Source organism: Aptenodytes patagonicus, chromosome 8, assembly GCF_965638725.1.
Source record: "Aptenodytes patagonicus chromosome 8, bAptPat1.pri.cur, whole genome shotgun sequence".
Lineage (NCBI taxonomy): Eukaryota > Metazoa > Chordata > Aves > Sphenisciformes > Spheniscidae > Aptenodytes > Aptenodytes patagonicus.
In genome coordinates, this window is record NC_134956.1 from 2,525,088 (window position 1) to 2,535,004 (window position 9,917).

A 9,917-nucleotide genomic window follows, 5' to 3' on the forward strand; every position below is an offset into this window, starting at 1 on the left:
TATAGAATCATAGAATTGTAGAATGGTTTGGGTTGGAAGGGACCTCTAAAGGTCATCTAGTCCAACCCCCCTGCCGTGGGCAGGGCCATCTTCCACTAGATCAGGTCCCTCAGAGCCCCGTCCAACCTGACCTGGAATGTTTCCAGGGATGGGGCATCCACCGCCTCTCTGGGCAACCTGTGCCAGTGTTTCACCGCCCTCAGCGTAAAAAATGTCTGCCTTATGTCTAGTCTGAATCCACCCTCTTTTCCTTTAAAACCATTACCCCTTGTCCTGTCGCAACAGACCCTGCTAAAAACTCTGTCCCCATCTTTCTTATAAGCCCCCTTTAAGTGTTGAAAGGCCGCAATCAGGTCCCCTCGGAGCCTTCTCTTCTCCAGGCTGAACCACCCCAACTCCCTCACAGCCTTTCTCATAGCAGAGGTGCTCCATCCCCCTGATCATTTTTGCGGCCCTCCTCTGGACCCGCTCCAACAGGTCCATGTCTTTCTTATGCTGAGGGCTCCAGAGCTGGACGCAGTACTCCAGGTGGGGTCTCACCAGAGCGGAGTAGAGGGGCAGAATCACCTCCCTCGACCTGCTGGCCACGCTGCTTTTGATGCAGCCCGGGATACGATTGGCCTTCTGGGCTGCGAGCGCACATTGCCGGCTCATGTCCAGCTTTTCATCCACCAGTACCCGCAAGTCCTTTTCCACAGGGCTGCTCTCAATCCCTTCATCCCCCAGCCTGTATGGATACCGGGGGTTGCCCCGGCCCAGGTGCAGGACCTTGCACTTGGCCTTGTTGGACCTCATGAGGTTCACACAGGCCCACTTCTCAAGCTCGTCCAGGTCCCTCTGGATGGCATCCCCTCCCTCTGGCGTGTCGACCGCACCACTCAGCTTGGTGCAGTCTGCAAATCTGCCGAGGGTGCACTCAATCCCGCTGTCTGTGTCATCGATGAAGATATTAAACAGTACCAGTCCCAATACGGACCCCTGCGGGATGCCACTCGTCACCGATCTCCATCCGGACATTGAGCCGTCGACCACTACCCTCTGGATGCGACCACCCAGCCAATTCCTTATCCACCGAACAGTCCACCCATCAGATCCGTATCTCCCTGATTTAGAGGGAAGGATGTTGTGGGGGACCGTGTCAAAGGCCTTACAGAAGTCCAGATAGATGACAGCCGTAGCTCTTCCCTTGTCCACGGATGTAGTCACTCCATCATAGAAGGCCACTAGGTTGGTCAGGCAGCATCTACCCACCGTGTGCTCTCTCGAGGTTTCCTTTTGCATGTCAAATAATTTAAGAGAATATTTTTTCTGTTTTATTGATTGACTTTGCTCTTTGAGGACCCTGACGGAAAGCATTCCCTCAAATTTCACAAGAAGAAGAAATGGAAAAGTAAAGGCTTCATCTTTCCCGCAAAAGGAAAGTGGCTCGTTAGCCCTGGGGTGCCCCAAGGCGCCAAACTGGGCTCCAGCCTGGAAGCTGCCTACAGGAGGGGATCTTGCACTTGTCGCGAGACTGAAATCACTCACGCTTCAGCCTCATGAGTTGTGGCTAACAGCACCCGAGGAGGCCAGAAATCCCTTGGCTGTGGTTTCCTGTTGTTCTGGGGGACTGTGAGCTCCTCGCTGCCCCTGTGACGGTGCCCGGGAAGCAGAGCAGAGCTGTGGGCTCAGCCCCCGGTGGGACTGTGTCCCAGCCCTTGGACAGAGCTGCCCGGCGGGATGTGCTCCCCTCCCCGGGAGGGCAGCTCCCCCGGCTGTGCGCCAGCGGCTCTCCACGAGCCCCCTGAGAGCTGTCCCCACGCAGCCTCAGCCCGGCCATGAGGTCACAGCAGGGCTGTGACGTCACAGAGCCCCGCGGTGCTGCGCCGGCCATAAGCACCAACCACTCAGCCCCCGGCCCTGACTGCAGCAGCGGCAGCAGCAGCGGCAACAGCGGCAGCAGCAGCAGCAGCAGCAGCATGGTGCGAGCACAAGGGGCCATGGCCCCTGCCCGCCACCTCCTCCTCCTCCTCCTCCTCCTGGTGGCCCTGCATGCCAGGGCTGCCCGGGCTGCTCCGTGGCGAGCGCGGGGAGCAGGTAAGCGGGCGGTGCTGGTGCAGCCTTTCACGGGCCAGCGGGCTCTTCTCCCCGAGAAGCATGGATGATGGTTTTTCCCCCGCGAGGGGCCCTGTGTTGGTCCCTCTGCTCCTCGAGGGGTGTTGCACATGGCCTGGAAAGAGTGTTTGGAGAGCTGCAAGGAGCCAGCCAAGAGGTCACCAGGCCCCTCTGCAGCTTTGGCAGTCTCCACCTACGCCTGGCTCCCACGTTGTTACCTGACCCCCCTTCCAGTGCCTGCAGTTCACGAAGGCAGAAGTGGATCCCAACATGCAATGGAAATGTTTCTCATCTGTGCTTGCTTCCAGATGAGGGTGGTGGCAACGGTTATCCAGCTTCTCGGCTGGATGTTGGCTTGGAGCCCTTGGGGCATCCTGCAGGTAAGTGCTCAGTGTCCCTCTCCTTGAAAGAATAAACACTGACAACGTGGCAAGAGCTTATTCATGTGCAATTTTCCTTAAGGTCCTCTCACAGCCGACGGCTTCCCGACTGCTTGGCCTATTCCTGTCCCCGAGCCTGAGAGCAATCCCCCGGGTAAGGCAGTGGGAGGAAGCAGCATTTACCTTTTAATCTTCTTTCCGTGTGAACCGCAAGTTGCTCCTTCCCTGGCCGACATGGCAGGCATGGAGAAGAGCAGAGAGGGAACAGGTCGGGCTCAGTGATGTGCCCCGGGGCGCTTTGCCTTGCGAAGCTGTCTTTGCCGGCCCCTCGGAGCCTGCGCTGCTGCTCCCGGTGCCGGCTGCCAAGCCAGCGGGCTTGTTGGGGTTGAGTTTAGAGCTGGTGTGAGCTCCGGGCAGTCCTTTCTCCCGGCAGCTCCGCGCGTGGTTCGTTTTGTCCCGTCCCAGCATGGTGCCACTGCAGGCACGCGGTAATCTTTGCACCGTGCTCCTGAGCAGAAGGGAGAGACGAGTGCCGCGGAGTAACCCCGTCTTTGAATTGCACTCACTGCCACTCCGGCCTGAAGAAGTATCTTGAACTGTGTCATGGGAGCTGTTCTGTCCTGCGCTTCTTTGCAGCCGTGCCTGTCGGTGAAGGTGATCCAGCTTCCCGGCTGGGTTCCAGGCCTGAGCCCCGGGGAGACGGCATGGGTACGTCACAGCTTTTTCCTCCCTTTGAGAGCTGCCGGCTCAAAGCCCAAAGGTCAGCCAGCCGGGCGCCTCTCCGTGTGTGCCCTCTCCTTGCGTGATCCCCTTACCGCTTCTGCGATTCAGCGCTGCCGATGTAGATCACAATAGGTGAGGGAAGCTTCTCTGGGTGTTTCGTTACAGATGTGCCCGTAGGGAGGACTCTTCCAACTCCTCAGCTGGATGCTGTGCTACAGCCCGGCTGGCATCGCAGGGGTGAGTAGTCTGTCTCTGCTGACCTCACAGGCTAAGCACTGGTTTTCTGTAATTTATTCACGTGAAATTGAGCCGAATACTTTCTGTTAAGGTCCCCCAAGAGCAAGGGACCAAGCTGAAGGAGGAAAAAAGCCCCCGGAGCCATCGGGAGTCCTACGGCAAATGCTGGAGGAACTGGAGAGAGGACACGGTGGGTATATTTCACTCTGCCTTAGCCGTCAGACTCGGCAACCGGGGGTTTTAGATGCACGTCCGGACACGCCGTAGCCTGCACAGCGGGAAGGGATCGATCAGAGCCTCGCAGCAGCGACGCTGGGTTTCACGCCTTGCAGGCGCTGGCGAGCCACAGAGATGGTGCAGAGCCTCTGCTGCCAGTTGTGGTTCAAGCCAAGTGCCAGGGGCAGCTGCTGCCCCAGTGTCACCAGTACGGCTCAGAGGTGGCTTGTGCAGACGTCACTAGGCAGATTTGAGGGCCTGGCGTGTGCCAAACTTGTGTTCAGCTCACGCACAGCACTGCTGGCCACTGGGCCAGTTCCAGGCGGGAGCGAGGTCCCAAGCAACACTGGTTGCCCTTTCCTAGTGCTGGAAGTCGGGTGGAGATGCTGCTTCGGCAGGCTTTTTGGGTTGTGCTCGACTTCCCGTCTGCAGACCGATAGCCGGGGTGGGACGAGTGTGACCGTTGCTGGCGCTTACAGGGAAGGGCACGAGGGCCTTGCGGAGGAGCCCTTCTCAGAAGGGCTGTTTCCCCGGCTGGCCTGGCTGCAGCTTCTTCCCGTCCTCTTTGAAGGAAGGCATAAATGCCTTCACCATGAATGCATCACCTTACAGTTTGCCAAAAACGCACTACGTGCAATGCAAACCAGAAGATCGCGTGCAATTTCCTGGTCTCCCAGCAGGTCAGGCGTGGCGGCTGCTTGGGCTAGTGGCTAGGCGCAGCCCCAAAAGCCCCGGCCTTGTTTCTAAACCTTATCAATGTCTTTGAGAAGTGTTGCCGCCTGAAGGTGCCATCTCCCTGACGGGGAAGGGTTCCGTCTGGTGCAACTGTCCCGCTTTCTTTCTCAAGAGACGGACCGAGAGGCGGTGCAGAAGGAGGCGTTTTGGGAAGGGAGCCGTGGCTCACTGCCAGTCTCTGCCGTAGAAACAGAGGCGATGCAAGCCACCAGCACGCCAGGTAATTGCTGTCCCGTGGTCAGCCGGTGTCACCCATCAGGATCGCTGTGTGTCAGCAGGCTCTTCCCCCAGTGCCTGCTCTTGCACGTCACGTCAGCAGCCAAAGCTGAAAGTGCTTTGGGTCACAGCATCTGGACCACGTTCCGCAGATGATGGGAAATGTGACTCTTGCACGAATGTGGCTCCCGCCGGAGCTGCATCCCAGAGCTTGCCGTGAGTCCCTAGAGGCCCAAGGCACAAGAGCAGCACAGAGTAGGATCCCTCCCGTCAGCTGAGGTCCAGAGCGATGCCCTGACTCCCAGACTGGGCAGAGCCTTAGAGGGAACCTCCCTGTCCTCCTGCATCCTCTGTGCCTGAGCCGTGCGGAGGCTTTACCTGGCGTCTCTGCTTTTTGGCAGTGCTGTCAAAGCCCAGAGAAGACCACCAGGGCAGCGTATACGAGTTTTTTCGAAGGGACTCAGGTACGGAGCAGTCTTGCGGGGGTCCCTAAGTGGGAGACACGTCCCGAAACCTGGGAGCGGCTGCAAGCGGTGCCCGTGCTGGAGAAAAGGCAGACGGGGGGAGCAAGGCTCACGTGTCTCTTGGGAGGGCCTGACTCCGTCCCCTCGGGGGGGAGGGAGAGTTGGGGTGGCAGTCCCTGCTGCAGGGGTGGTTTTTGTCTGTGGCCCTCAAAGGAGCGACTGGTCAAGCAGCTGCGCTCCCGCCGTGCTCTCCTTCTGGCCGCCTGAGCTTTGTTCGGTGGGACAACCTGTCCCAAAGGGTGGGAGCGTGCCTCCAGGCACCAGCACTGGGGGAAACGGAGAACTTCCTGGCCGTATCCAACGTGCTGCAAGCTTAGCAGTGGTGCACAGGACAGACTAACGTCCCAAATTGCTCCTCCAGATGTGGCCAGCGAGGGAACCACGAGTGTTCACAATCCCCAGAGCACCGCAAGTCTTTTCTGTCCCCAAGATGTGCGAAAGCACTGTATGATAAGCACAGCAGCAATCGTGATTTCCGTGCCAGTTGCGATACTGCTGTGCTGTGGCGTGATCCGGTGGCGGCAGAGGAAGAGACAACGGTGAGTCGTTGATTCCCCCCGCCACTGCTTCCTTCGACGGCTGCTCGTAGCCACAAAGCATTTCTAGTCAGGCTGCTGTGGAGGGGTGAGTTAGTGGTTGGCCAAGAAACTCTGCCGAAGCTTCTGCTGCTGTCAGATGCTTTAATTGGCCTCTTAATTCCTGGGCCGCCTTCTCGGGAGCCCGCTCTGACTGGGGGGGCGCTGACACAGCTAACGCTGAGCTAGTGTTAGCTCCAAGTGACCCTGCCTGGACAAGAGCAGCCCCCAGGAGCGACAGGCACAGGCAAAGCAAGGTCAGGAAGAGGAAGAGCGGGGCATGAGATGGCCCTAGAAAGCGAGAGGCGCACTAGCGCCCGCTCCTGAGCAGTGAACCTGCCCGGAGGGAGCCCCCTGCTCCGCGGTGCCATGAGGTGCAGGTGTCCACCTCGGCCAAGGTGTGCCAGCAGCTCAGCCCGTGGGGGTGAGCCTTGCCACCTCTGGGCCGTGCTGTGGAGGAGACTCCCTGTGCCCCATCTGCAGCCAAGGGCCTCAGCAGCCTCCTCTCTCCACAGGCGCCCCGCTGCAGCTTCAGGAGCCCAGCGGCAAACGGGCGGCAGGGCCTCGCGCCCGGACAGCCGGACCACCCGCCCCGGCACCCCTGAGAGCAGGACCCAACGCCAGCAGCCGCCGCTCCTGCCCGGAAAACCGGCGCGCCCGCCCTCGCCACGGCCCCCGTACCCGGACAGCTGGACCAGCCGCCCCGGCACCCCTGAGAGCGGGACCCAACACCAGCAGCAGCAGCCCCTGCCTGGAAAACCAGCGCGCCCGCCCTCCCCACGGCCCCCGCGCCCCCCCAGCCCCTCCCCGGAGGCCCTGCTGCGGCTGAAGCACCCCAGCACCCGCCACACCCAGCCCCAAGCAAATTGGACCCCCCACCCCCCGAGCCCGCTGCTCCGGCCCTCCAGCGATGACTGAAGGCGGCCCCGCCAGGGTAGGGGTTGGGGGTGCGCTGACAGAACCCCCACTGACAGCTTCGGGGATCAGCCGTTTCTCTCCAAATAAAGAGGGACACAGCTGTCGCGCAAGTGTCCGGGCGGTACCAACAGCAAACCCCGCGAGGCACCAGCACTGGCTGAGCTCCGCGCCCGGGCGCAGCCGTGGACGCCCACGGTGTCGGCAGGCAGGAGCCAGGCACCGGGGCTCCTCCGACCAGCGGCGGGGCCCCGAGGGGCTGGGGGAGCCCAGGGCCATGGCCAGCAAAGGTCCTCCCTAATTAACGGGCCCTTGGTGGGCCCTAATTGATGGGCCGTCACCACTTGGGGGTGCTGCAAAGTATCTCCACATCTGGGTGCTGAGCCTCCTGTTAAGAAGCTCCCTGAGCGAGGCTTCTGCTGCCTTGCGAGTAACAAAGTGGTGACCACCCCACCGCTTGAACAGCATGTTGAAAGGCTGCCTGAAGCGTTCGTAAGAGTTCAGCTGTGGCCACTGTTCACAGGACACCGAAGCAAAACACAGGCCGTTCATCAGTGTACCGACAAGGCAGTTTTGGGGGGGTACAACAGTAAGCACGTGGCTTTTCAGAGGAAAGGCAGGCTGGGCCTGTTGTTAGTTCTGAGGCCTTGGCTTAGATGGCAGTTACTATGGCCAACAAGGCGTAAAAGGGTTGAGGGGCGGAGGGTTTTAATGGTTTTTCCCTCCAGTGCTTTGGCGAGGGCTTCCTCTGTGTGCGCGAGAGCTCTCCTGGTAAGAAAGCCCCAAGGGGCCCTATGTCGGTCCGTCCGCCCCTCGAGGGTGTTGCACATGGCCTGGAAAGAGTGTTTGGAGAGCTGCAAGGAGCCAGCCAAGAGGTCACCAGGCCCCTCCCCTGCACACGAAATTGGTGCTGGAGATGGCAGGGGCACGGGAGAGCACACAGGGAATTATCACGTGCCCGCCTTGCTCTTACGTGCCATCCTGGGCTTCACCCACAGGCAAGGGACCCTAGGCTAGGCCGACTTTTGTTTTGATGCAAGGCTCCTGCTGAGAGAACAGCAGGGCTGGAGTCCTCTTCTCCCCCCATTTGTCAGAGACTCCTTGAGAGCATGCAGGTGACCCAACTTTAGACACCTGAGCTACTGACACCTGCTCCAGCCCCCTCATCATCTTTGTGGCCCTGCTCTGGACCCGCTCAAGCAGGTCCATGTCTGTCTGATGCTATTTGCCAGCTCCAGTCAAGGTTTTACAGGAAAGACCCAGCCTGTCTCTGGGCAAAAGACGAAAGCAGAAAGGGGAAATGGGGGAGCACCCTCAGTCACCACTGAGCATGAGAGGTGATGGAAGATGTGGTTACAGAAAGGGCTCTCTCCGAGCCCGTTAAATGGGCTGCCAACTCCCATTTTACGGCAATTGGTCGGGTTTCCCCTCGTGAATTCCTCGTGATTGTCCTCTGGGGTCTGTGCCGGGAGATGGAGGGACACCGTACGACATGGGAGCCAGCGGATGCTAGGGGTGAGAGCCCGGGGACGTGCCCGAAGCCATCAGCGCTGAACCTAGGCTGCCGATATGCAGGAAACTGGGGTCAGAGCTTGGTCCTCGGGGCCGCGGCCCCACTGCTCAGGCTCCCAGTCCTGAGCTGATGGCGGCCATTAGCGATTGCTACTTTACAACATTCCGTGCTGACACAGGAGCCCCAGTATCGATGGTAGATAAGGACACTTAACAAAGGACAGCCTCCGCTCAGCAAGCAAATCGTTTCTCTTGTAGGTGGCAATGGCAAATCACTACCCACCCACCGGTCAGGGCTAAATTAATTCTGTCTGATGGACGGACAGTCCGGCCTTACTTCTAGGTCCCTGTAATAGGGTCGGTATGGATGCGTCGAAGGGTCAGTCGTGGGTGGACTCGTGGGGAAAGTGGGAAACGGGGGCACCACGCGCTCTGCCCCACGGTTTGCCTCGCATCAACGCATCCCTGACTGTGACCTGCTGCAAACAGGTCGTTAGCATGAGGTCCAGGTCCTGCCCCTTTATCCTACAATACAAGTCACCTTCTGATGCCATCCGGGCTGTTCCTGAATTGATGAAAGAGCTGGAAGAACAGGGAAGCGTGGTCACGTCTCCTTCCCGCTACAGTTCTCCTGCGTGGCCAGTAGAGAAACCTCATGGCAAGCGGTGACGAGCGGCAGATGACAGAGCCCTGAACACCGCCACTGAACTGCTCACCGCGGCTGCTCCCGCTCTGATTGATGCAGCCCGTTGTCTCAGCCAACAAGCCTTGCCACGAATGGCAACAGTAGATGGGAAGGATACGTTTTCTAGGCTCCCCATATCGGGGACAGATAGGGAGACATTTGCTTTCACCTGGCAGGGACTGCCATTTGCATTGACTGGCTTGCCACAGCGTTTTAAACATAGTCCGACCATTGCTCATGCTCCTCTGGCTATAGAGCTGGAAGCATTAACATTACCACAAGAGGTTGCTGTGATGCAGTAACCACGACAAAAGGTGTGAAACCCAGCGTCGCTGCAGCGAGGCTCTGACCGATCCCTTCCCGCTGTGCAGGCTACAGCGTGTCCAGACGTGCATCTAAAACCTCCGGTCACCGAGTCTCACAGCTAAGGCAGAGTGAAATATAGAATCATAGAATTGTAGAATGGTTTGGGTTGGAAGGGACCTCTAAAGGTCATCTAGTCCAACCCCCCTGCCGTGGGCAGGGCCATCTTCCACTAGATCAGGTCCCTCAGAGCCCCGTCCAACCTGACCTGGAATGTTTCCAGGGATGGGGCATCCACCGCCTCTCTGGGCAACCTGTGCCAGTGTTTCACCGCCCTCAGCGTAAAAAATGTCTGCCTTATGTCTAGTCTGAATCCACCCTCTTTTCCTTTAAAACCATTACCCCTTGTCCTGTCGCAACAGACCCTGCTAAAAACTCTGTCCCCATCTTTCTTATAAGCCCCCTTTAAGTGTTGAAAGGCCGCAATCAGGTCCCCTCGGAGCCTTCTCTTCTCCAGGCTGAACCACCCCAACTCCCTCACAGCCTTTCTCATAGCAGAGGTGCTCCATCCCCCTGATCATTTTTGCGGCCCTCCTCTGGACCCGCTCCAACAGGTCCATGTCTTTCTTATGCTGAGGGCTCCAGAGCTGGACGCAGTACTCCAGGTGGGGTCTCACCAGAGCGGAGTAGAGGGGCAGAATCACCTCCCTCGACCTGCTGGCCACGCTGCTTTTGATGCAGCCCGGGATACGATTGGCCTTCTGGGCTGCGAGCGCACATTGCCGGCTCATGTCCAGCTTTT